Raw genomic sequence first — 27730 nt, forward strand, 5'->3', positions numbered from 1 at the left:
ATGCATGTATCGGATATATAGGAACATGGTAACAGCGTGAAACAAGCTAATTTATAGCCCGATCGTAGAGGGGCATTATTAAATTTTGCAAAACATGTAGGGGGTGGAAGGTTCTCCCTGCGCGCGACTCTTCGCGATCACGGTGAAAAAGGAATTTCAATGGGCTCGAGGTAGCGAAAAATCGATACAGGAACGGGGGGCGCGCCAAACTGCCTCGGGGGAGCTTTCGAGCTGCTCTGTTTCTCCCACCTGCCGTACAGGTGCCGTTTGTCAATTAACTTATTACGCGATTGCTCCGTTACCAAAGCTGTAAATTTATCGCTCGGACTTTATCTTTGCGTTTTCTGATCTTCCACGCCTGCCCTGATCGTTTTAGCCCCCCCTTTTTTCCGACTCAACGTGTTTCCATGGATACGCGTGCCACATAGTGATTAATGGTCCAAATTTTTCTGTTGAAAATGCAAATAGTAGTCGGTCCCGCGAAATCATCGACTGGAATAATCTGATTTATGCGATTTTCAAATGTGTGTCCGTTTTCGGCTAAAAAAGATGGTAATCCGGTTACATTGGGGCTTTATTTTTTGACGGGTGTTTCGTTTTACACTATGTATGAAAATCATTATGTATATTAAAACAGATCGAAATAAGTTCAAAGTAAGAATTGAACCATACACATTTCACTTCATGACCATGTACAAACAAAGGGTCCATATATTGTGCGGCTCATCGTTATACGTTTACTTGCACCACCGACGTCGCTTACACACAACATCAACCTGTCGATCAGCCCTCAAAGTGTAGTCAAAAGCCCCAGCACCGCGAGCACCGTGAGTGTGCCACAATTTATGATGATCACGATGACAAGGCACCTACAGTATCTACACCCAAAGATGGAACAATGGAGCCGAAGCGAAGCGCGAAATTCATCAAAAGTCTCGCCCCGTCGGCAGCGCTTACGGCTGCTCTTCCCTTTTATCCTACGACCCTTTGATATACCTACCATCTGCACCAGAAGAGCCCTCAACCCACCCCCCCCCCGTGCCCATAGTGAGCGTGAACCTTCCCCTGGCCGAGTTAATTCAACGCGTAAACGTCAACAGGAGGTGGCTGTGCACACAGGTGGATGTAGGAAACATTCGAGTCCGTGATGTAGTCGAGGTTTTTCGGTCGAATCGTATGACTTTTGCCGTCGAGTAATTACAGTTTCAACAGTGGAGTCGATTATTAGATCAGTCCTTTTGAAAAGGCGAAAATCCACCGATCGACTCGCCGAGCCCGGGGCCAAAGTTACGCGCCAGCCCTGTGACGGTGCGAGCAAAGTTCGTCCCCCCGAGAGGAAAACAAAGGGTTCCGAATCGCCGGATCGACTGGTTGCTTGCACGCGAGCATATTGCACGTCCCTCGGTCTGTCATTGTCCAACAAAGTTTTACCGCCCGACGTGTTTCCAGCGCAGGGTCTCCAAAGTAGGCAAGGTGAATCCGGAAATTACTCCACTTCGGCCAACAGCTCGGATCTCTAATGGCCACGTGCGATGGGCCCTTTGTTTCGACCGGCACACCGGTATCGGGTACTCCTGGCTTGCCCCCTTCGTTCCCCTCTTTCTCCAGCTGGCCGGTGCCAGGCGAATTAGCATGGCAATTAAGTGGTGAGCACTGATTAAACGTACTTTGAAAATTTACGACCAGGCGTCAGGGGAGTGAATTGTGGTGACGCGCACCGGGTAAGCGATGCGCCAAACGATCTGGCTGATGGGCCGCGTGGAAAAACGGCGATATTGTCCCTTGAACCGAATCACACGAATAGAGACGTACGAGCCCCCTTTTCGTATGGATCGCGATTGTTATCGAACATTGGCTAGTGCTCATAGTATTCCGTATCGATCAGCCCAGTCGAGCACTCAAAGTTCCACTATCCGTATCCTCCAGCCCTTCCTTTGACAGCATAACGACTACGCGCGACTTGAGCTTGACTCGAGCGCGAGGCTTTGACATTTTACTCTTCAAAGTCCTTTGGCTTGGGGGGTAAAAAAAAAAAAAAAAAAAAAAAAAAAAAAAAAAAAAAAAAAAAAAAAAAAAAAAAAAAAAAAAACCAGAAAGCAAGTCAAGAAGTGCATAGCTGTATGACCGCGGATCTTGTAAAAACAGGATGCAAATCAGAAGCCCACAAGAAACGATGAGAAGCCGGCCAGGCGAGAGAACACCGTCTTCTCGTGACTTTGCGAGTATTACGCGAGCATTGTATGCTCATATGACTAACGAAAGTTACAAGCCGAGAGCCACGCAAAGGGTACGCGAAGGACAGACAGGGGATGCTTGGTAGAATGGGAGAGAGGAGAGAGGGAAAGGGGTGATCTAGACAAATGACTGTGGTGGTCAGAGCAAGGTTGGCGGCTCGGGGCTATATCCTACATGACGTGGGCGCGGGATCCGCTCTCCTCTCGTTCGATAGTGGTTTTCCCCGCAAGGGATGCCAATGCGCGCGACGTAGACCTGACGTCGTTATCTCCCTGCCGAGACGCCACCGCTGCTGCCTCCGTTCAGCCGCTGAGATGAGACAACTGCTCTCCCGGGCGATCTTATCCGATGGATGGTACAGCGCTGTCGGAGGACGAGGATAAGGCGATGGTGGTGGCTCCTCAAACGGGCGCATATCAATCACCCTCGAGTCATCAGTTATCCCGCTACTAGCGCCGCGCCCCTCCGAGCGCCGTATATACTCTTATACTCGAGTTTTTGCTTCTCGCTATTTAGTGTTTACGATCGAAGCAATGCTTAAAGTCGCTGATAAACTGATAGTATTGAAAATCACGGGTCGGTGCTATTATAATATGCTATATAGGGATGAGTTGTCAATAATTTTTCCAGCTTTTGTGTAACAAAAACACAAGTGTTTGGAGATGATTCCCTGGTGTCTACAGACACGGCTCGTTTCAGGGCTTCTCTGGCAACCTCACTTGAAATTTATCATTTTTTTTTTTAAGACAGCACAGTTTACTTGTGGCTTTCATAAAAGCTTTTTATGCCTCTCTATCGGTAACTATATATAACACCTCTATTGAATATACACTGTAAGACTAGATTTTTAACAGTAATCAGTCGAAGAGCGTACAGAAATTTTATACAATATCGTTAAATGCAATTCTCAGATTTAATTGCTATTTATGTCTGAACGAGTGTTTATTTGCTTATTTTTTTTATCACCTTACACCACTAAATTCTGTGTTTAAGTTATGAATTGTCATTGAATATTTTCCTTTTTCTGTTTCAGGTAAGGCTATTGGCTTTTGAGTGGTGCTCATTTGCAGGGTGTAAAACAATGGTTACGTAAGTATCACGGTACACAAAAGTAGGTCACAAGAGAAATTTCCCAGTTTTTTTTTTTCATTAACATTAGTTTTGCTTTCACAATAAGCAAGGACGTAGTAATGTTAAATTTGTGATTTTTTAAAATATAATATTATTGGATTAAAGGTGTTTGCAAGGACGGCTTTAACATAATTAATTGGTAATACGATACTGATTGTACTTTTTAATGGAATTCGCGTGGATAATCAATCACAGATATTTCCGTTGATTTATTCAAGTCCACGAACGTCGCATAAAGAGGCGGGCGAGGGGCGGGGGTGGGTCTCCCGCTGCCAAAATACAATTATGAATGCAAAAATGGAAATCCACGCCCCTCCACTCGAAATACCCAATTCGTACGGCGCTGCTTTTAAATGTTAAAGCGAAACCAGCCATGAATATTCATTTTTCCCGAAATTACACGCATCGACGTAAAGCCGGGGCTGTGCGCTCGAATATAAAAATAAGCGCGGAAAATTTTCAAACAGCACGCACAAGCGCTGCTCTCCCTCGGGACAGTTGTGCGCGTAATACTTTTCGGGCGCGTGATTGCCCTGTTGTGGGGATATAATATGTGTTCGTGCTCGCGCGGGCAACGGAGTCCAGGGACGCGAGCTATATTTTATAGTGGCGATCGTTGCGAGCCCAATTGTTTTTGGTTTGATGAAAAATCTGCGTTCCCTTGTTTACCCGAACCGTCGATGCTTAGGGATGTGCTTGAAATTTTTCAACCAACATATCGCAGTGAGAATATTATTACAAAATCACAAAGATATCCACTAAATGCCACCGTCAATGTACATTGCCTTTTCGACGTACCTCCAGCCGATTTAGTTTGAAAACTTCAACACACCTTGAAAATTCAATTGGGCATGACCTTGCGTGTAGATGTGTGATTCATTTATTGGTACAACATATAGTCCTAAATATCCAACGCACCTTCCCGATTTAAAGTATTCGATTGCTTTATTGGCTGTAACTAAATTGGGTAACATTTATCGATTCGTACCTTTGAAGATTTCATCATTTTCTCACTGAATATCCATTGAAAGGTCTAGTTGTATGAAATTCAGTAAAAAAAGCTGTGAAATTGAATATATTCACACAAATAGAAGACCGAAACTAGCACTTTTTTCCAAGTAAACGAAAAATGTAGCGTGTAACGACAAGGTAATCCGGTGCGAAACTATCCGTGCACCCTCGTGAGTAAGTTAAGCGCCCGCGCCCAGCTGCAAAGTGCAAAATAAATTTACGAGCCAAATGCGTGCATGCAAATTTTTTTCGATGTTACAGAGACGGTGGTGCGGCCTCGTTACACCCATGCACATTTTTTAACTTCACGACACGGCGTGCCATCTCGAATAAGTGCATGCTGCCATGGCTTGGCCAATTTCGTGCAGGGCATACAACTTATGCAGATTGCACACGCGCGAAAAGGGGACAGCATTTTCCTGGCTGATTTCCGTCTCATCTTTATACTTCCTGGCATCCCGTGTATAACGAAAATAAGCTCGCCTTTGGTAGACATCGATCGCTACATCAGTTTTCATTTTTCTTTTATATTATGCACCATGTGTATATATATCATAGAAGTGGATTTCAAGGATATCAGTTTCAGAGTAGTACGAATAGAAAGACATATGAAAGCACCGTTTTATACATTAAAGTTCGATGAATGGATCAACGAAATGAAAACAACGCAACCCCGATCAAAGTATGTTGGTATTCGATAAGTGATCCAACAAGTTTGTATCAAAATTTGAATTGCACGTGATGTACTTGCAAGTAATGATTTCTTTAATTTTATCACTTGATTTTCCGATACGTAGGTGTGCCAAAGTGGCCTTGTCGCGGGGACCACGCATTCAGTAGAATATCGTCCTTTTCTTTCTTCGTGTTCATTGCATAACCACCTCACACCGACAGTACAAACACATACTGTTGTATGAATTACCATGTTAATGAAATACATTATGGCGCAGGAAAGTAGAGCAGAGCGCGTATGTATTCATGTTTCGTGTTAAGCTGATCGAGTTCCAAGGCTTGTCCATAAAAAAGGCCGTTAAAAAGACCATAAAAAAGGGTGGGGAGGGTATAAATAACGGCAGTTACGTTAGTTCAGACATGTAATTCAATTGCAGGAAAAAAGGCTCGGCCCCGGAAAACAAACAGCCAACTAAAAACCGTGTTAAAGTAACAAAGAGACGTACTTAGATGGGGCAAGAGAAAAGTCGAGACTGCTGGTAGAAATCGACGTTTGTGGTGTAGTGCGGGAAGATGGGTGAGCAAAGGAGAAGATGCAGGCTAGACCAGGACACCGCTGAACGTCGTAACTGACTTTCAACTGTTAATCCTATCAAAAAGTTAGACGTGGCGCCGGCCCTGCATGTTTACTCCCTCTTCGTTTCGTTAGTGGACGACCCTCCCATTCTCTCCGTCAGTCAAGGTACTGCACGTACACTGGTATATCCGCACAATCTACGCTTTTCCATCATGGAGCTCTCGAACACTGCTGGGCCCACGAAGCTCTTTCAGCACGTAACTTTTCTCTTGTACACATAGTTGCATCTAATGTGTGGGCACCTTTAAGAGAACCTGCACAGTGATACTTTGGCTATTGTGTACACGCATTAAATATGGTAAGAGCCTAGCTCAGCTTCGGTGAGAGCCCCCAGTTGTGTTCCCTGTACTTTGGCCATCCGTGGTCTCCGGCTGTGATCTCAACCACCACGGATGATGATTTTTTATTTTTTCTCTCGAGTCGAAATGCTGGCTTAAATATTATTGTTCAACTTTTTAAATGCACGTTGGATCATTAAAATTCAGGTGATTATGTACGGAGACTTGGGCAAGAACGGGATAGGGTTATTTCTTCATGAATATCAAAATTTTTTTAGTAGCTCCCATTGAAGTTTCCTGTGGACACTCGTTATTTCGTTCCTACTTAATATAGTACAGCCGGGCTGTCGCTTTTGCATTAATTATTTTTTCCCGTCGTATGGTAATTTACGGGTCGTTTACATTTAGTGCTCCATTTTCCGATGATTTACGCTTTTAATTATTCGCCCCTCTCACGACTTGGCTTAGAAAATGTTCTCAGAGGAATAAGTCGCAGTTTGAGCAGTCTTAAATTAAAAATTTCCAAGTCCTTTGTGATGCACAAAAGTACTGGAACGATACAAACAGACAGAACCGCACAATCGGATTTTCTACTTGCACGGATAGCGTTGACCTGTTTTGTAAGTGTTTTCCATGGTACACGAAACAGCGCACTACTTCTATAATAGATAAAAAATATTTAAACGTTTTCACGATAGACTTAAAACATATAGGCTTGGTCATCAATGTCCTCCAAGCTCGTGATCCCAGCGTACGATCTACAACATCAAATATCCTTGTACCTATACGAGTTAAAACATCCCCGTTGAATTTAAATTTCCAAGGCAACGACGTTCCATCCACCTCAATTACCTAAGCGGCTGTGGCTCATCGTCTAAATTTGAAATTCAAATATAGACAACGCAAAAATCATGACAATGTCCCTGCTGCTGATATAAAGCTCGTCCCTGGCTTCGCCCTCCCCTCGAGTGCTGGAGCATCGATAGAGAAATTTCAACCAGAGCAAAAGACGCGTTGACAAATGTCGTTTCTTACGCTTCGAGACGTGAGTCATCGTAGTGTAACAACTCCGCGTCCCCACCACTACACTCATACCTTCTATTACGTTGACAAAGAAAATTAACGAATCGCGAAAATTGCTGTGCGATCATTGCAACCCTTCGGTGCGCATATTTATAGGCAAATATAGGCCTTGCGAGCACCACGAAATTTTTACCGAATGCTCTTATGCATGTCGACAGGAGGGATTTCGCGCACGGATTTGACTATTCATCACTCGAGGAAACATTCCAAGCAGAAAAAAGGGAGAAATACATGGGGAACGTGAAACTTCGTAGCTATGTCATTCTGTCATACTGCTGTGTTACTCCCAGAAGTTCTATATTATACTTATACATATATGTGGCTCCTGTTTTATCTACCCCAGAACCCCCTGATACTTTACGTTATGCTTTTGTTCGTTTATTCACCAGATAATGTGTTGCGTTTTGAAAAAAGAACTGAACTCTGATAACGATTGTAAAACTACATATTACTGTGACGTTGCAATTTGGTTTGAGTATAAAGTTATCGCCCATGATTTAAAAGTTGGAGACTTTGAATGCCATGTGGATGGTCAGTTGGTATGTTCAACTTCTAAAAGTGGAAAAATGTGTTTTTTATTCATACCAACGTTAGTCACAAAAAAATTGTAGTTTGTCTTACTGTTTACTAAAATAGTGATTATTTTATGTACGATCTAAAAGTGGTGATAACAGCGGTAAAAAATTACCACAAAAAATCTTAATAAACAAAAATGTAGCAATTCTTCATCCAATAGTTTGTTAAACCATTTTTCAAATATCTGTACAAACTAATGTGAACCCGCATCACTATAATTTGTCGAAATACAATAGTATATTACGTACCTAGGCCAGAAAGTGGGGCTATTACTGACCGCGCTATATTATCGGCCGAGCCGAAGGCGAGGCCGGTAATGCGCGGTCAGATGTAGCCCCACTTTTTGGCCGTGGTACGTATACTTTTTTTCCTTACACCTCCGCCGAAAGTTCGTCACCACGGTTTTGGTTTTGTTAAAAATGATGGTTTAAAGATCCAGTCAAAGATTTAGTGCATTATGCATTATTGTTGATCGATCGGTCGCTCGAACAATACCACTTAAATGCACGCAGATGAGTGTACATGTGTATAGGTATATCTATATATATACGCTCGCCGAGAATTATATAGAATCAGATTGGGCCGAAGATTTGTGCAGGTTGGTCGTGCTGGCAAAACGAGAGGAAGAGAAATCCGTTTAAATTCGAATCATGGATCCTATAAAGATCATTTTAAAAATCCTAATGTTTATATCCGTAAGTGCAAAATAAATCAGGTTATTATCAATAACTATTATAATTGTGATAAGCATAATTCGATTAAATAAAAGATTTCATAGTTTATTTTTGTAATATGACATGTATATACTACATTTATATACTAAATAAATCATTAAAGTGAAAGTAACTCATCAAAAAACATTAATTTGGTAGTTTTAATTTTGTGTTGTGTACTCTGTTCATATAAAATTAAAAAATTTATATATACATGTAAATTGTGCAAAAAAAAAAAACATATGTATATATATCCAATAATTTATGTAAATAAATATCCAATGATTTTCTGTGTTGTATAAACTATAAAGGTTATAACTCCGTTAGCCGTATATATATATATATGTAGTGTATAACTACTGCAGTACTGCTGCTTCTTGGTGCTGAATATATAACTATATATATCTGCGCACTTCGTTCTGCGCACATATGGCAGGACTGATATGAGGCTTTTTCTAGCTCAAAATCGGGTCAGATGGAACGAACTTTCGGCGGAGGTGTAAGGAAAAATTCATCTCTGGCACAAGAAGTACAACACACTTTCTACGTTAGAATTAGTTTTAACGAGTTACCCAGTGATTCGACTTTCGTCGCGCGTTTTCTTACAATTGACTTTAACAGATGGAACCCTTGCTGACAACACTGAAAATAAAAATTATTCAAATATGCCCATACCTGTTGGATCGAGCGAAATCAAAGGAGGACAAGCAAGAGGGTGCGAGTGTGGCAGCTCTCCGAGATGTCTCGAGGCGTGAAATACCGAGATCCGCAAACTCAACGCGTCAGAATGTCACTCTTCTTGCTCATCCGTACTACCTTTTCTTTTCTTCATGTACATTTAAATTGCGTCGTCTTATTTTCCCCTACATTGGTATACGTAAGGAGGTAAATAGTCACGGCAACCGCTGAAAATTAAACGAGACACTTTGATGAGTAGCGAAAAAAGGACTCCAGATAGATAAGGGAGTTAAGAATATGTGGTTGCTATTACCACACCTACGGATACCAATATGTTGATGCTAAGGATTGTTTGCGTCACGTTTTTGTAACGTTATAATATGCATATTACGGTAGTAGTAATATCACCGTTTTCCATCACACGTACGTCGTTGTAAAAAACCCTCTTCTCTCTATTCGTCTTTTTGGATAAACTGATCAAAGCTAATTTTACCAAACAGAAGTTTATCTTTTAATTTTTCCAAACATCAAACAAACTGTTCAGAGTATTCGAAAAGAGCTGATAAAAGCATTACCTCAGCTGGTGGGATACCAATGAAACTTTCACCAAAGTAAAATGATTAATTCTTGTGGAGTTAAGGGAAACTTTATAATGCAGACTCTTGCTACTTATCGCAAACAATAATTTTAATCTCTTACAATCAATTCATGGTTAGCCGGGGCTGGTAGTTCCAAACCTCAAAGTGCATTTAATTAAAAATTCCTTGAAGCGCAAAGCTTCATCTTTATTACATTGTTGTCTGTTCAATTGTAATTTATCATCGTCCAATAAAGTTGTACGCGCAAAGCAAAGTTTCGTTCATCAGAGTTTCAATATTTACTGACTAACTCTCTTGCGACCACCCCTAACACTGTTTTATAATTTACAGTTAAAAAAGGCTTCTTATTCTCAACCGTATAAGACTGTGTATTTCTTGTAACCCTTGTAAGCTCGTAATTCCTTCGTATTATTTAACACCCAGAGTCCATCTGCCCCCTTGCTCCCACGTACGAGTGTTGACTTTAGCGTCGGAGAGAGAAGTACATCGAAATTGATCCTAACGCAACGAGAAAAACTGTTTTCCCGTGCGAGCAGCAGCGGCAAATTAAGAGGATCAAGTCTACTGCCGCGTGAGCGCGAGGAGCCACTTTGCGCGTGAAACGGGATTGAGGGTGGCATTGGGAATGAGTTTAATTAAACGTAACTGAGAAAAGTGAGCCTACAATCCGTCACTTTTTTCTGGCTCCTTTTTCACCTCGCTCGTTCGGTCTTTAAGTGTGCGTTTAAAGGGGAGCTATCGGTCTGATTCCATAGCTCGACGAAGAAACGAGCTTTCACATTTCACATCTTATCTCATCTACCTCCGGATACAAAGAAGAAAAACTGAAGGAAAAACCATATCATATTTCACCGGCGTGGGTCTGCTGTTTGGACTACATCTTACGTTTTTGCTCGCCAATCGTTAAAATAACCCTACCCCTTGGCGTTATTTAAAATCCAAGTCAAACGTCACAAGAATTGACGCATGGGTTAAAATATATGTATTTTTCCCCTACGAGTAACTTCAGCCGATAAGTAAAAAGTTCCATTCCTGGTTCGCGTACAGGCTACCAGGAGTCCCGATAAAGTCATACGTTACACCCACACGCGTGCAGTCAGCCGAGTGTTGATGGTGGGGCGCAGCTCGTTTTGCTTTGCAAATCATCGCACAGGTGCATATACACGCACGCCCACGTATATGATATACACCGATGCACGGAAAGCTGATGTACGATGGGTGCAAAGGCCGGCCGGTCCGATTTGCATTTCTCAAGCTTTCGCCGTTGACGGGGGTGAAAGCAAAAGCGACAGATTCATCCCTTGTATACGTGGCACCAGCAGACACCTTCGGGCGTGAATATTTTGCACCCCACTGTTGGCAACGGGTGCCGTTTGTGTTACGACTTATATCTCTAGCATGCGTTCATCGGACAGCGGCTTAGCTGGTGCACACCTATGGGCATGTGGATCCACTGCACCAAATGCGCGCTATTAATTTCACGCGCTACGTAAGCCGCATGTGCGGTCGATGGCACCTTCCGCAGTGCAGTGGCCCCCAAAGTTGTGATACACGTCCACGACAATAGAGAGTTCGGGAATATCCGAGGAGGTGGAGGAGGAGAAGTTGTACCTAGAAGGAGAAGGCGGCATTGGTAATGGGGGTCAGCTACTGCGCTGCCATGGTTGTGCGGTAATATAGCCGCGGGACGGAGACGAGCTGCTGGCGAGTGTAAATCACGCCCCGAGCAGCTTTGCCGACTAAATCATAATCCGGTCGATATGGAGCACGTGCCTCCGGCTCTGAAGCTGATTCTCGTGTCTGTATAGGGTCATAGGTGTATGTATAACCTAATATACGACTGTATAGATACATGTTATGGTAGTACCCACTGCATGATTACATACAGCCAATACCAAGGCTTCCCTGACGTGATAGATAATAACAACATCACCTATACTTATGCGCATTTTTGGATTTTTTCGTCTCACTCATTTGTGATCTCTTCGGAGACTTACATTTTCTAGACAACAACACAACCAGCACGAGGTTACACCTGTTACCAAAACAGTACTACCATGTATTCCCACGAATATAGATCGAATTATATGATGTATGAAAAATGTAGGAAAGTCATGTTACATATTAAATATTATAAATTGGGAAGAGTTGAAGAAATATCGAAAAATGCCAGTAGCTTTGTCATAGGAGTATTCGTACAAATGCTATCTTTCATTTTTTTGCGATGATGATAGTCCCGTTCATCTTTCAAGCACCTTTGCAACTTAACCTTTTGACGTTTCTGGAAAAATTTTTCGTACTACAATTTAATACACCATCTCTGTTGCAAAACATCTCCTGCGTGATTTCTGAACTAGTGACTTAATCCTTTTTTTTCGCATCATTAATTTAGAGTTGTTCCACATAATTTTTTCTGTCGCGGAAGCCAGAATCGTTTTGTCTCAATCTAGAGATGTCACTAAATGGACTTTATTGACGTTGGGTGGAAATACTAATGCTCCTGCGATACCGACATTTAAAATAGAACCATACACAGTCATGGTGCTAAATGAAAAAGCAAAGAGCTGAGTACTGGTCACTGTAAAGATTAATTTTTTACCCAAAGCAACGCGTGCTCGAATTTCAGATATTTTTATACGCAACCAGACCATCGGACGATTCGACGTGACATTTTTCCGAGAAATATGCACACCCTGCCGAGCACAAAGGCAGTGAGGGTAGCAGAAAAATAGTAGCGGGAGAAACTCAGCGATACGATAGGGTCGACGCGTGTGCACGCGCAGTAAATCAGAGGGAGGAAACGCGAGCGAGCGAGGGAAAGAAAAGGGGTCCACCCCAGAGATGGACGGATAAAAGAGCCCGTACCTATACATGATGGTCTTTGCCTCTCGCGCCGCCTGTGCGTGCATCGACGCAGGTCCACGCGGCTCTATACAGAGGAGAGATCGAGAACACAAGCTCCACTGGGGTGCATCGAGCCCGATAGCGCGCGACGCTGTTTGACCTGCATCTGGTCTCTTCCCTGCTCTCCCACTCCGCGGCCGCATCTGTATTTCATGCCGTCGTCGGTGCAGTTACAATGTTAATTCCGCATGGAGCTCCTGGTAACCATAACGTGTGAATTCACGAGAGACGCAAAAAAAGGACCCGCTCGAATAATTGTCACGCCAGTGCCGATAAAAAACACCCACAAAGAGGGCGATAAGAGCGCCTCTCTCTCTCGTACAATAGGGCTTGGTTCTACTAACAATGAGGCAGGGCAGCGGATAGAGAGGCAGGCTTTACAGGTGAATGGAGGTGCTCTTGTGTTGCGGCTGATGCGCGATACTACCACAGGCTCGGACATAAATTTTCGATGCTTAATTGAAATGCGTGCGCGTGTGTGCGCGCAATGCACTATATTCGATGATTTACGCAAATGATCGCTCTAGTGTTAATAATTTTATCAATACTCTCATAATATGATATGTTGTTGTTTAAAGCTGATGATGTGGATGGTAGAGGCCCCATAGGCGATTTAATTTTAATGAACTTTCCAAATTTACGTTTCAATGAAATTTTCATGGTAAGCTGCTGCCCAAGTGCCGAATTTTCAGGTAGATTATCAGTAATAGGATGAAAATTTAAAATTTTTCATTTGACAAACTTTTTTTGTGTTCCTTGGCTTACTCGTAGCAGGAAATATTCGTGTATCAATGCGGTGTTTTTGTGTAAAAAATTTACAAACTCTACAGAAACTTACAACTTATCATAAACTGTTTTGTATGTATGCGTAAATGTACAAATGTGTACAATTGATCACGTACGTATTGCGTTCGCTTACTGATAGATCATAGCCCTAATGTACTTGTACAGTAACCAATCGGTAATGATAAAATTAATGAGCCAAATAATCTATACCGAAGGAGTAAAAAATGTGAGACTTTGGTAAAACGTGCATTAGAAGAAAAAACTTTTAATGGCAAACACCACTGTCCTCGTGTCATTAGCACGAAACTATTATTAATCGATGGCCAGCTCAGCAACCCCTGTAGCAATAAAAGCGACAGCGAGCCATAGGTATAATGTATCGGAAAGTCATTAGCTGACGCTAGTATATGCACTCCTTCCACACCATAATACATAGAAATTACTGCACAACACATACTTAGGGATGTTTAGTGGTACTTGGATCGAGACGGGGTGATATTATGATCTCGCTGAAAATATAGCCCCATACCATGGCCAAATTTCTGAAAAGGAAAGAATCAAAGAAAAATCCTTTATCCCCAACGGAATTTAGAATATTCAGTTTAACAATTTTTTCTACACGTTAACAAATACTTGAATGTTTTTCACAATCGTATGCAAAGTAGTATAGTTTTGATCCTTTCTAGGGGTAATTGCTAGGTCCCAGCTATTCTTCCTACCGAGCAAACGTTTCAAGAAAGCGTTCAAAGTTAAAAAGAAAAAACGCCCTAGGTAAAAAAAAAAGTTTTTCCCTGCACTCTGCGATAATTGCTTTTTCCTCGATGCAATAAAATTTTTTGAAGAAAAATTAGATAATGCAAAGCTGCTTTCAAAATTATTTATTCATACGCAATTAACGCAAAAATGGCTACGTATTAAAGAAAATTTTTTTATCAGTTGAAGAAGGTGCTGAAAAAAGTAAGATTATTGTAAATGTTTACAGTCGCGAGTAAATTTAACTTTTAAATGAGAAAGTTGTTTTTGTTTTTTCCTTGGAAGATCTAGTGTGTATTTTTCTAATTTTTTAACTGAACTAAATTTCATGGTAATGTGATATACATACAATGATGACACCACAGGAAATATAACTTTAAAACATGTTTCGTAATCATCATTGATCGGCATACATAACACAATGCAAACGAAAATTGATTTAAAAAAGTAATTCATTACAATAATTTGATCACATTTTTTTTAAACACATGCAGTGAAAGCTACCTACTTTTAAAAACATCTACAACAATGCTCTCAGTTGTACCCCAAGCATCGCTAAACTTGTTATTTATAATTTCGCACCAGGAGGGAGACGAAAATTCCTCGAGATAATGGAAAGTTCTGGTTGTACTCTAAAACTTTGGTGAGGATAACGAGAAATCCTGGTTATTCCAAAAACTTTTTCGTGAAATTAAAAAATCTCTTCGGGAAGGTTGGCCAGCCACCTAAACTCCCTTCCTTCGAGCGGTGTAAGTTACTGACGCATGGCAGGTGTCTCGTGGCTGGACAACGATCCTTGAATAAGCTGCTCTCCATCCTTCTACTTCCCTTTCCCCCTTTTCGCGTTGTTGCTATCTATTACGTGCATGCGTATATCCTTCCGAAATGTCCAAAGAGGGTACCTGCACCCAATGTATACATGTATACACTGGGCATGTACCGCAGACGGGTGTCGCACGTCCGAGTAGGATCCCTCGCTTATACCTACTTGTATACATCATATACGGCACACCTACGCGTGGGTACCGGGCTTATGCGCTGCATATAAGCGGGAGCGAAGACCCTCGGCTCGTGACGGATTACGGGAGTTGTTGGTGGGCTTTACCTGTATACGCGAGGTGTCTCTCGCTTCCACGGCTTGGGCTTTTAACGTCCTCTCCCTTGGACGCTTTTGACAAGATTCGTCGACCTCTGCTTCCCTCTGTCTCTCTTTTTTTCTTCTATAAATACGTATAAAACTATTAACCGTAATTTTTTTTTTCTTTCTCATGTGCACACTTACTTACTTATATCCATTCGTCTCAATACTTCGCTTGTATAGGTTTACTCGTAGATTTACGGTGGACTGCCTTTTCCATACTCTACGGAAAATTTTCGGAAGATCCACACTTGATAAGATGCACACAAAAAATCCAATAGTCCAATACCAACGCGCTAATGGTCCGGCGTGATTTGTACCCCCTTGGAGTAAGTCATTGTCTTTAATTACGGACGGAAACGCGACCAGCTGGAGCAGAGGTAGTCGTGCGTATACCTACTATACTTACGTGTTTGGTTTGCCGGTGCATATGATAACAAACCCGTGCTCGCCCACGTGGAATATAGAACAGAGGGAGGGGTAGGTCTCAGGAGCACGGGTAAATAACGAGAGCCAAGGGAGCACGTGGGAGCGCCGTGTGTTGTGCCACTGCTCCCCCTATATATACATGTACATGTTAGCTGCATGGCTGGCTGACTGGAATTAGCTAACAAGATTCTATTCCCGTTTCCGATCTCGCCGCAAACTTGTGCCCCGTGCCCGTAATTGTTCCGCTGTACCTTCTGTTTGCCCGGATAAAACGGACCGGGAGATTGCTGCTGTCGCGTTGCATGTGTATGGCTGACTATCATATTAATTTTACGCTTGGTCTGACTCTTCTGGGTCTGCGCATTTATTTACTTTTTTTTTTTTTTTTTTTTTTTTTTTTGGTGGAGTTGCCCGTGACAGTGGATGCTGCGAAACGATGCGTTTGTTTCATCCAATAACCAAAGAAAGGCGAAATTCAATCTTACTGGTCGAAAAATACTTACTTGTGGCATTCGATGCATCGCAAAGGTGCAAGAGATAGGAAGATGATTAAGTTTTCAGTCAAATTTCCTGTCAGCAATCTACTGCCCCATCTCCTCCCTCCATACCTTCCCCACTGTCTTATTGTACTGAAGGTGATGAACGTCTTATTGAGAAAATCTTATTGACTGTCTGCTCTGATAGTAGAAAAAATTATGCGAGGCCGATGGCAAGTATTGTGGTCGATGAGTGACTAGGTCTGGCAAATGTCAGGATCGGTGGAAATTAAATTTTCAGCCAGTCCCCGGGAGGAGATACCTACTTCTTAAGCTGCAATTCAAATGGGCCTGTCAGGAATGAGGAGAAAAAAGTTTGCGGCTCCAGCGAAGAGGAAGAGAGGTTTTTCAATTCCACGTAGAAACTTTGCAAAACATATATACTTCGGTAAGGCGAGGAGAACAAAAGGGGGGTGGAGAGGGTGCGCGTGGCTGCATTTAGAGAGCGGCTGCCACTTAATTTCATCTTCCGCTTCCACGCCCTTTGCCTCTCGCGAGGCCCTTGGAACGATGAGGAGAGCGAAGGAAAATGCAGAGACGGGCCGGATATATAGGTGTCGATCGATTCGCCGAATGAAAACTCTGGGGTCGAAAGTCGGCGGCGCGGCTGCGTTTTCCGTGCTCCGGGAAAGAAAATATAGAGCATAGCACACCTTGCTCGCGCGGGGGATGCAAATTCGATTTGTTCCTCTCGCCGTCGTCTTCTCGTATTTGCCGCTGAGAAAATCACCCAGAGGCTTGGGGAACGAGAACATTTTTATCCCGGCTCTCCGTTAAATGAGGGTAGCCGAGGAAACAGCAGCGTTTCTTCTTTTTTGGACAATTTTTTGATCCCTTCGTTCTATATACTCGCGTCTGTTGGTGAAGTATATTTTTTATGCTCTTTAAATTTGAAATAGTGATAAGTATACAACTTTTTCAAAATAGTGCATATACACTGTAAAATAGTGAATATACACTATCTTAGCAGTGAAACGGACGATTTCACTATTTCAAAGTTGTATACTTACAACTTATTTGAACTAGTGAATATTCATTGTAAAATAGTGGTTTTTACTACGAAATAGTGATTATTCACTATTTCTACCAAGTTAAACTTTCACTATTTAAATTAGTTGATTATCTTGTTGTTGGTATCACTTGAAATAATGTGTGTGGGTTGTACAATTATTTTTATTTGAATCAAGATTGCTAGTTTGATTAGAAATGAATAATTAGAATTAAAATTATATCGACTGGGTGCAAAATAAGCAACCCTGATTTTTCACTATTTTGCCAGTGAAAATGTTGTTCACTTTTGCAAATAGTAAAATTTTCAACATCATACAGTAATTGATCGTACCCTTAAATTTTAGTAACTTTTAAATGTGCTTTGAATGAATCATAATCCATCATAATCCATCAGTCATCAAACACGTATGTAGGTATACTCAGATAATAAATTGTCGCCTGTAATTATAAATAGAACGTATACCTCTGGAAAAGTTTATCTTTGTAGTACATTAAAATCAGTGCAGATAATGAGATAATGTATGATACACTAGGTGTATAATAACAATTATAAGGATAATAATACTAATAATAATAATAACAATAGTAATTTGAAAAGTCACAAAATCAATGACATGTGCAATCTTTCAAGAGGTTTCATTAAGATAAACGTAATGCGACGCGTTGAAAAATTGGGTGGTTTTGAATTTTGAATTCTCATTAGCCACGAAATAAGTATATTACATAAAGTATGAAAGGATAATACTTTACATACAGGTATACTACTTAAACAGAAAACGGATGCTATTTGTTTTAAAGTATACAGGCATAATTACAAGGTAACTGTAACGTTACGTCATTTTTTTGGTGCACCTGTATACATGGTGCTAGTTATTTATTCAGCAGCGGAAACTCGCTTTGAACACGATCTATCGCAATATTCCTACAAAGATTGCCCAACATCGATGCACTAAAACAAAAATCATGCACGCGATCGAATTCGCCAGCCAACGCAGTAGATCCGTTCAAAGAATCGTCAGCCAATCCCTCTGCGTGCATCGGGGTAAATAAAAGTCCAAGCACCAGCAAAGGCTTGCTTTTGGAACCGCGAATCGATGCGAGTGCACGACACAATCCTTTACTCGCACTCCCGCGTATAAATATTAGATTCGATAGCAAACGGGCGCTGGTCGATGGATAAGAGGGAATCGAGGTGCCTGCTTCAAAGGGCCGTCATATTTTCCCACTGCGTTCTTGCTAAAGAAAAAATCGCAAAATCGGCCTGCACCTCTTCCTCCAAAATCGGAATGGTCTAGCAAAGCTTACACTCGCTTGGAAAATGCTTTGACAACCGTGTTTCTTTCGAATCACCGAGTTGAATTTGTCACCTCCGATCGTCACACGATCATCCTTTTCCTCGACGACACGAGCTCCGTGTTTACATAAACGAGAATGTTCCGAGAGTTTGGATGGACCCGCAAAAAAAACGTAAACTCTGTGATCCCGGTGTCTCTTGACAGGAGTGCATCGAGAAAAGGAAAAAAAGAGATCCTGTTAAGTAAGCCCTCCTTCCAATGAGCTACAAAAAAAGTGATCAAACGGAACCTCCAAAGAGCCGGGCTCGCTGGAAGGAGATCAGTGCGGAAGTCCAAAGCCGTTACGGCCTCGGCAAGGCGGACCGTGCGCTTGATGGATAAGAGTTAATTTCCGCCGTGCCCTTCGTCGTTCACCAGTGTCCTCCCACCGCGGCTTCGTAAGCGGGGAGGCGCTCAGTTTTTAACCTCGTAAATTTGAACGGCCGAGCAAACAATCTCTCGTTACGGCTCCGTCGCCGGAGGAAACAACACACCGTGTCCGTGTAAAAATGATCGAGTCGACGAGCGGTGTGTATAACGTGTAGGTATACAGGTGTGCTCCAACTGATCGAATGAGACCCGGGTGAAATCAAGTTAGTCTTTTACTCCTCAAGTGCGATGAAAAGGAGCAAAAAGGGCGTCGAGCGTTTTTGCCACAGCTTTCGCAGGGACTGGTGATTGGTTTTTAATGAAAATTTGATAGCTAACTTCATTGTTTTATTGTTTCGTTACCACGTGAGTGTACATTTTACGTTCGATCAGTTAAGTTAATGTTTGATTAGCATACAGCTCTGATCTAAGGGAACAAAATTTTCCCTACATTTTTTCTCCTCATTTTTCTTCTTTGCAAACGTACATATTGTTTTTGCCTATGTACCTTAGTATTTGAAATGTAGCAATTTGGAAATGCAGACTTTAATGTTATTAAAAAAATTGCAATTTAAAAACTTTTTTTTTTGCATAAAAATGTATGCGTCATATTTATATTAAACGAGCTAGATATAATAGGATCACAAGAAACAATTACAGATTACGTATGATTTAATTCAATATTAATATTTATCAGACCCACTTTTTCGACTTACTGTTTCCTCTAAAAGGATAAACAAATCGTAGTAAATAATATTATCACTCCAAATAATTTTCGTACCATATAATGCTACAATTAAATGCAATCTCGAACGCAATTGATTTTTTGAGTAACCCAGTGAACAAATCATGCGATCTGTCCTCAACCAATGACACAACAAATCAAAAGACTTTATAGTTACGTGGCCGTTCATCTCTCAACATAGGAAAAAAATGTGTATTCATGACTATCGTTTAAATCACGAAACAATGATGTTACGGCAAAAAGAAAACAATCAAAAAGAAGTACTTGCTTCGAACCTGTACTATTTTCCATTACTTTCTTCATTCCTGTTAGATAATTTATTTCTATACAAATGTGGTTTTCCTTTTTTTTTGTCTGAAACGTGCTAATGATTATTAAATCAAAATTATGAATTAAATAACAAATTAAAGTAAACATAAATGTTTAATTGTCAATTAATATTAATACTACATGAAGGCCCACAGTGAATGTTTATCATAATTTTTCAACTTTTTTCTGTTGCAGGTGAGTCAAACACTGGCTTCTTGGTTCAGCTCAATTTTCGTAAGTAGGTTTAACGCAGCACCAGGAAAAATCGAGCTTTTCTTACAGCAAACGGTATGCAAATCGGGACAAAAATTATACGTCGTGTAATTTATGTAAAATATTCGACCGAGCGGGATAAAGTTGGCCCGAAATTTCGAGAAAGTTTCGAGCCCCGTGGAAAAGCAAAGTCAAAGGCTCTCGGTTGGTGTTTAAAAACCCACTTTGCCGGGCACAAGTTAAAACTCGAAATTTCGTTACAAGTACAAAACTCCGATACTTAATAACCTCTAGAAAAGTCCCTGCAAGTAGAAATTAGTAAATTCGTGAAAGACGTAACCAGCACGATGACGGCAAAGCCCAAAAATCCACCCTCGAAAAAAGAGACGCGTAACAAATGGAAGAAAAAAAATTTTTTCGGACAGGGTCCCCCGTCAAGAAGACACTGCAATTTTTTACACTCCCCCTTACAATACGCAGTAGGAAACGCGAGAGTTGGTCTAGCGCGGAGTACACGCGAGCCAGACAGATCGGCGTGATGAGTCTCCCAGGAGAGAAACCCCCCCTTCGCCAGGCTCCCATTGTGGCGGCCCGGCCCTTTGTTTCCACGTTATTGTTACACGCGTGTCGGTACAAAACGCCAGCGCGCTCCTTTTCACCGTACACTCCCTCCGCTCTTATTCCGTTCCGCTCAAATTGCCCGCTCCTTTCTCGGTCTGCGCCCGACCCACCCGAGGAGCGCTGCTTTGCCGGGATGTATAAAAATTCATTAAGCCCCTCTCGGCCGGGCTTTTCACTGCTCCAATTTTTTAATGTTTTTATTGCGGCCCTGACGGAGAGGTGCTCCGCCGCGTCTCGCTGGCTTTCAGGGAAATTTCGCCAAGCAGGGTTGCGTTGAATGGGGCTGAGCAAATAGCAACGCGGTAATGAAGCGTTTCAACTCTCGTGTTTGGTCGGTACCGAGGGAAGGGCTCGTGTGGAAGGGCGCTCGGTTTTATGCGAAAATTTCTCGCGCTGGGCAGATTATTCCGGAAAAGTATCTTACTCGCTAGCCAACAAAAATGGGGGAGCGAGGAGGGCTCAATAATTACTCGAAATCCAACTCGTATGTTAACTTTTCCACGAAGTTTCCTTCCTTGATTTTCCGTTTGCTCTTTCGATCAAATTTCTCCTCTGATGGATTTATATTTGCTCGTGGGTTTTTTGCAGCATCCAATATTTCTCTAATAAACCAAAAAACGAATTGCCCAATGGAAAATTCAGGATTTCCTTCATTGATTCACTGCAAAAGTTAACATGTCGAGATTAAATTTGATAGAGTGAAATTTAAAAAAAAAAAAACAATTTTCTCGAATAGTTTTGTAAAATGCAAAGTGACGTGATAAATAGCGGGTTAAATAAGATTTCTTACGATTACGCGTACGAGGTCTCATGGAGTGCGAATTGACTCGTACGTACCCCTCCGTATTGTGTTCCTTAAGGGTTAGTAAATCAAATGGGATGGCACGCAAGCGCGTTCAGAGGAAATAATAGCCTCCGTGGCGATAAAAACATCCATCTTAAAGGGAACTAGTGTACATATCTGTGATTTTTTCCCTTATCTATTTATTTCTCGAGTATAGAGAAATAAAAGCTGTTATGAAGGGGGTCTCATAAAATTTTTCGAGACGCAAGTATTTCAATCCCAACGTGTACAGCCAAAACGTCAGCCAAGCTCTTGGCTGAGAGGACATCTTCAAAAGTCTTGGTTTTCCTCGCAGAGGCCCTCTTGCGGTCTGTGATTGATTAAAAATGGCGTACAAAATCCGTGTGGCCTCAAAAGACCAAAGAAAGTTGGGACGACGAGTCCGAGTGAAGTTGAAAAGGAAAAAAAGGTCAAAGGAGGTTGTGACGCTTGTATGGTACACCTACAGGCAAACTCTCGCCACCGCAGCTTCTCTCTCGTCTTGGATAACTTTGACGGCTAGAAAATTTCCACCGAAAAGATGAAGGCTATCGCGCGGGTGTCAAAGAAACTTTGCTTCATCGTAAAACTACTCTCGCGGCTGCCACGGCATCGTCCCCGAAAAAATTTTTCCGCTCGGCGCTGTTGGAAAAAAAGGGTGGCCTGCCCAGTCGTACGCTGGCGTACCGTATCTTGTCACGGACGGGTTGAAAGAAGCAAAACTTACCAAACGAGAAGTAATGACAAAGACAAGGGCCTATACAAATGCGTTCGGAACGCGGATCTTATAAGTGTTTTTCTGATATCGCGTAGGAGGAGATTATCTTACGACACCTGTGAGTTGACAAACTCTAACGCAAAGGTATATAGTGCTGGACTAACTGTGTGGGCCCAGGCGTCTGCCAACTGAAACTTCGTCCCTGATGGATCCAACCAGGGAGGTTCTGCTCCTTGAAGCATGAAAGGAGAGGGAAAAGCAGGACAGCGAGGGTCAGAGTGGCTGGCAATTGAGTCCATACTCACAAATGATTGCTTAGCAACCTCAAGTAGAAGAGAATATAGGAAGCATTACAGCCATGTTTTAATATATAACATGTGCCATAATTGTAAGTTACCGATGACAGTACAGTTTTTTGGGCGCGATCCACTACTATGTATCGATTCCATTGACTCGTGCGGTTTTGTTTTGTTTTTTGAACTGAGCGACATAACAAAGTATTTTGCAGTCGAGGCAATGTTCTAGAGTGATTGATTCCTTCAGTACTTTGTCAGCTTATTTATTGTGTTTATTCTGACAATTCATTTCTTTATTTTCTATTGAAATTCTGTATACCCCTAGTTGTGTCAGGGACCAAAACATAATTTCGTGAAACAAAGTCTGTGGCGCTCAAGCGATATTCACGTTCCAAATGACATTATCAAATATTTAATTTGCATTTTCTTTTAATTGGATGAACAATGAATGAATAGCCATGTGGCAACTACAAAGCGGCATTGAGTTATTCGATCGCACGAGAAATTAGCGGATGGCTAATATATGAAATAATCGATGTTAAAGGGATGTTGAGAACAAAGCACCAAGCAAACGGGAGAAGCGAATTTTCTTCAAACTGACAACTCCGGAAAATAGAATTCAGATGGAAAAGAGAGAGCGGGGGGTGCGCTAGTCTTGGGACGCGAATTTCCCAATGCGCTCGAGCGGAAAGAAATGCCGTAGCTCACGGGCGCGCATATATACCTGTCGACGATTGCATAGCTCGCAGCGGCAGAATATTTTGTCAAGGCCTTTCCACGCGTGAAAACGACGGTGGCAAAAAAAAGACTTGAAAAAAAAGTGAAATCTCGTTGCAGGCGAAACAATGCATTTTTAAGAATCAACGAGTCACCAGGAAATGTCGGCCTTCTCAACTAGTTTTCAACTATGTACAGAATTGGGTTGACTCGCTGCTGCACCATACCTCATTTCTCGTTCTATATAATCCGCAATTTACACTTTTTTTCGCTGCGTTTCAATATACCAATATATTCACAAGAGCAAATATCGCTTCGTCGGCTTCGTGCAGCAATTTGAAACAACGCCACCTGCAGGGGAAAATATGTCGATGAACGGAGAAATAAATAATTGTAATTTTTACCGAGAAAGCAACTATAAAAGTGTGACACTGCGACAGTCACTATACTTTTTACCATAGTTTAAAGGTAATTTTTATCCCAGTAAAATTTGTCTTAAAAAGACCATAGTTTGTAACGTGAAGCAACTGTAATTTTTACTCAGTTGTTAAGGTAAAGCTAGGGTCACGTGGTACAGAGGAGAAGCTACAGGACAGAGCAGACGTCTGCTGCACCTGCTTAACCTGCAAATTGACACGTCTTGAATTTATACAAGCGATGTGAATAATTGCAAATAATTACAGTGTGAATGTTTAATCTAAAAAGAAAAGCAATTTTGTCTGCTCATAAACATCCTTTGCATCCTGCTAAATAAAGATCAAACCCGAACGCAATAGAGGTCGATAGCGTAGAGACGCCTGTTTGTTGATACTTGTTAGATAATTTGCCAGTGCCAGGATACAGACTTGAGTGATTGTATTGCCTCATAATCTGTAAATACATCTAAAGACAATAACTTTACTGTAAAAAATGTACTACTAAGTAAAATTGTGTTCAACAATAAATTTCTATCACAATATTTTCATTTCAACAGCTTAACACGTTAGTAAACGGTACCAACGTGGGTAATGTTTTTCTTACAAATTTTTAATTATTAACACTGCTAAATACCAACACAAGACGTGTCAATTTGCAGGTTAAGCAGGTGCAGCAGACGTCTGCTCTGTCCTGTAGCTTCTCCTCTGTACCACGTGACCCTAGCTTTACCTTAACAGCTGAGTAAAAATTACAGTTGCTTTCATGGTAAAAATTACAGTTATTTATTTCTCCGTGTGCTAACTAACGAGAATATACAGCATCAGATAGACAATGGTAGATTACAAGTGTTTGTTTTAACAATAATAATTATTTGACAACTACAGTAAGTTTTTTCAGTCCCAAGTAGCGTGTTAATGGCTAATAAAAGTTTTTTTTTAATTTTATGAAAAAAAGTAAATTTCTAGTATAAAATGGATATAATGTTAGAGTGAGTATAATGAATATCACTTTTTAATGTGCTGATTTACAAGTACTTCAAGAAATAAATTGATATTTGAGGAAAATCGCAATATTTACAAACAAAATACAATCATAAAAGAAAAAAATTTTTTTTATTAAGGTACTATTAGATAAATATTTTTCGACTTGAACGTGTACTTAACACCCAAAAAATTACGTAAGTTGTTAAATATCTTGAAAAATACATTACTGTTGAAATAAACGCCTGTAACACATCATTGTCCATAAGATTCTGTGACTGTATTCTTGTAAGTTATCATCGATAACTTTTTCCCTGCAGGTGGTGTTTTTTTCAAATTGCTGCACGAAGTGAATTAGCACAACAACAAAAATCCGAAAAATTTTTTTGGAGTCACACCCTTGAAACCAAACTCTCGAATTAACGAGAACACACTTATAAGTATTCCTAACGTCTCCTATTATCCTCTGTTCCTTCGCCCGACTGTCTCTCTCACCGCCTGAAAAACACTGTTGTAGCCAACTATGACCAAAAAACACTAAAGTACCCACCTCCAAAATGCTGGTAAAAATACATCAGTCCCCGTGGGTGCGGAATGGGATATCGATCGAACGCGCGACGATGCCAGCTCCTCCTCCCTCCTTGTCCCTCGCACTCCCGTGTAGCTCTTGGCACGGTTCGCTCGCCTTTCGCCTCTTTCTGTTTTTTCGCTCCAAAATGAATCGCGATAATATTTTTGTTCAATTTTCCGGGACGAGGAGAAGAGCCGAATGAGATCTTGCGCCCCCTCTTCCGGATTGGGAATCGATTTTTCATTTTCGTTTGATTTACATCGTCTAGTCGACTGTTGTTTGTACAAATACGGGGAGCAGTTGCTTACTATTGATTTTTTTTGTCTCTCGTGTAGTACATCACTCTACCTTTTTCCCGTAGTATTTTCACATCTATTTTTATCGTTGTATTTACTACTGCTGTTACACAAGACTTTGGAAGAGTCTAGGTTTGTACATTAGTCATCGGAATATTTATCAAGAAAAGTCGATCGATAATGGATAACTCTGGGGATGGGAGGCCAGGAAACTGCTCAGTTTTTTACTTTGTTGGTTAATCACTAATATCTCATTATGATACTGCAATGATGCTCATCACAATTTTATTTAAAAAAATCTTCTCACTTTGTTTAATTGAATTAAGTTTCATTAAAGATTGTCAAATACTTTGGTAACTGTTTTCAATAATGTACTTCCACCAACAGATGACCTGTCGGTGTACAATTGACGTCTCAAATTAGGAAAATATTGGCAGATACCATTGATAAAACAAACAATAAGGTACTGAAATATTCCATTTGCCGACCACTGGTCGAATCCATGAAAACCTTTCAGGCATGAAAAAGTAAAACAAAATCAGAGCTATAGGTATTACGTGCACGCGCGTACTTTGAAATGTAATATATTATGCTCGAAAAAAGCCCGAAATGAAAAAATTGCTCAACTTGCGAACGAGCATTCGCAAATGACCCAATAATATAGTTTGCTGTCGGTGTCCGCGGCAACGTGACGCGCTGTGGGAAACGCGATAGGAACATCGTCCGGTCGCGTAATCGGCGATGCGAACGGTCGATTCGGTTGACTTCCCTTCCACCTCCACCCTCTTTCTCTCGAGGGAAATTTTCGCAAATCCCCTTCCACGTACTTTCTCGTCCCTTTCCCCGATTGCTACCCACGTGCCAATAGAATTACGAATGCTAATGCGCCCGGGAATTGTATATATGCAGGTATTATTGGAGCTACGAAAATCTTTGCAATATGTGTCTAATGTACGAAGCGACGCGTTGGAATATTGAAATTATTGGTATCCGGTACTTATTAGATTTCGTTTCATCAAAGTTTGGAAACTCAACTAAGTGAATGTCGTTGACTTCATTTTATAGTCCAAATAGTGTTTTATTACACTAAATTATAATTTCTATACATACACATTATAGGCAAATATGAAAATAGTCCTAACTTGGGATGACACTCAGAAAGGTAACGGCTTGGTTGAGATTTGAGCATTTGACAAAATACAAGTAAAACGTGAACATTTTGATAAATGATCTGTTTAAAACAACCATTAACTTGGGTCCTTAAATGTTCCAAGGAAATTAAAATTTTAATGGACAAGTTGGTAAATAACTTGTAAAATAAGTGTAGTTTATAAATATTAAGTTCATCAAGTATTTGTAAAATGTATGGATTATTTCACAAAATATTTAAGGCTTTTAAGTAGGTATGGCATGCCATTCCTGAAATTCGGTATTTATAATTTTTTAACGATCAGGGCAGATACATCATTATTGTATAACTATACTACGATAACAATTTTCAAACTCCAAATGACAATTAAGCATCGCCGTTTAGTTTACAATGTTCATTATTATCTGAATTTGTACATGGTACTGATAAAGTAAAATATCTATGAGTAATGCGATCAAAAGCTATTACTGAATCTATAATTTGAAACTATATTTTGAAAACTAAGACTTGAATATGTGCTTTTACAGTTTACTAAATTAGGAGCTGAGATAGTTTATTTTGGAGAACACATATACCTGCGAGTACAAGTCCGTATCTGTGAGCCAGCTGAAGCTTATTAGACTCTGCACAAAAGTACCGCGTAAACCTATACTTTGGCTCCCTTATAAAAAGTACACCACGAGAATGAAAACTAAAAAAAACGCCTCTCGATAGTGACACTCAAGCCACTTCATGTAAAACTTCATTTATAGAAACGTCTGTGCAAGTGAAATTCAATTCAAACGCATCAATCGATCAAATAAGTCGAGTCACGTTAAGATCGAGCTGCCGCATGTATTCTAGGGAAAAAAATTAAGGACATCGGTGCAAAACACGGCGTAGCACCTAAAACCTCGGGCCATCACGGCCGATGCAGCTGCAGGAGCAAGTAAGTACTCGAGCAAGTCAAGTGACGCAGGCCATCGTTACTACAGCAGTGGTGCTTCGGGTCCCTCGGCCCA

The 27730-nt window shown here is 41.0% G+C and overlaps 1 protein-coding gene and 1 long non-coding RNA gene across 2 annotated transcripts in view; both read left to right on the top strand.

Moving 5' to 3' along the window:
• Positions 1-27730, top strand: part of LOC149374284 (fasciclin-3-like) — a 255685-nt gene that overhangs the window by 151017 nt on the left and 76938 nt on the right. The gene's annotated exons all lie outside the window — the stretch shown is intronic.
• LOC106636714 (uncharacterized) overlaps positions 3291-27730 on the top strand; it is a 49664-nt gene continuing 25224 nt past the window's right edge. Inside the window, exons 1-2 of the long non-coding RNA XR_001338890.2 lie at positions 3291-3324; positions 20123-20161. This is a non-coding gene — a long non-coding RNA (uncharacterized LOC106636714). The remainder of the gene's footprint in view (positions 3325-20122; positions 20162-27730) is intronic.

Source organism: Copidosoma floridanum, unplaced genomic scaffold (genome assembly GCF_036245765.1).
Source record: "Copidosoma floridanum isolate Cflo_tuat_1 unplaced genomic scaffold, Cflo_Japanese_pri ptg000020l, whole genome shotgun sequence".
NCBI lineage: Eukaryota > Metazoa > Arthropoda > Insecta > Hymenoptera > Encyrtidae > Copidosoma > Copidosoma floridanum.